Source organism: Apteryx mantelli, chromosome 1 (genome assembly GCF_036417845.1).
Source record: "Apteryx mantelli isolate bAptMan1 chromosome 1, bAptMan1.hap1, whole genome shotgun sequence".
NCBI lineage: Eukaryota > Metazoa > Chordata > Aves > Apterygiformes > Apterygidae > Apteryx > Apteryx mantelli.
The window spans coordinates 125,880,178-125,881,005 of record NC_089978.1 but is presented as its reverse complement, the minus strand read 5'-3'; the positions used below and the strand labels follow the sequence as shown (position 1 = coordinate 125,881,005).

General features: G+C 55.3%; 1 non-coding gene across 1 annotated transcript; it reads left to right on the top strand.

The window, feature by feature from the left end:
* The first annotated feature begins 540 nt into the window (after nt 1-540).
* Nucleotides 541-614, top strand: TRNAI-AAU (transfer RNA isoleucine (anticodon AAU)). The gene has a single exon. It is a non-coding gene; the product is annotated as a tRNA-Ile (tRNA).
* The last annotated feature ends 214 nt before the right edge of the window (nt 615-828 follow it).

The window sequence follows — 828 nt, the reverse complement described above, 5'->3', positions numbered from 1 at the left end:
TGTGGAACAACTGACTAAAAAAAATAGCTAGCTTTCTTACTGGAAACCAGACTGAGGATCTGTGTGCCAGATGTACGCAAATGAAGGTCTGCTCTTCTGGTACCTGCCACTTCTGTTCTGCCCATCAGTCAAGAAAATATCCAGAATACATATGCAGACCCGCGCTGCTGCTCATTTTGGAATATTTTCCCCTTCTGCCCTTTAATTTTTCAGCTCTGTCTTTAGATACCAGATGTGACCTTGCTGCTGCACGCGTGTGGGGCAGAGCCTAGCCCAAGAACGCAGGGCAACGTTTTCCAGAAAACACGGCTGCATAGCAAGATCCCTAAACACAGCTATTTCCCGGCAGCTGCTACTTCCCGGAGCTGGGATAGGAAAGGCGGAGGAGGAGGAGGGCTGGCAAGCCCTGGGGGGACGGAGCCACTGCGGCCCCCGCCGCCTGCCCGTGCTCCCAGAGAAAAGTTCCCCACGCCTGTTGGCGCCCCCGCAGCCGCTCGGGTTCCTCCCTCAGGGACGGGACAGGCAACTTATTTCGTTATCGGCCGGTTAGCTCAGTTGGTTAGAGCGTGGTGCTAATAACGCCAAGGTCGCGGGTTCGATCCCCGTACGGGCCAAGCGTTTTGCGTACGCCCCCGGCTTGGGGAGCGACATCAGGTAAGGACGAGAGAAGGTGATTAGGAGTAGTCGGTGTGGATTTACCGAAGGCGGAAGTCACGCCTGACCAACTTGGTAGCCCTCTACGCTGAGATGACTGGCTTGTCTGGGTGGATGAGGGGAGAGAAGTGGACAGCGGTCTCCTTCTTTCCTCCTTCTTTCCTCCTTCTTTCC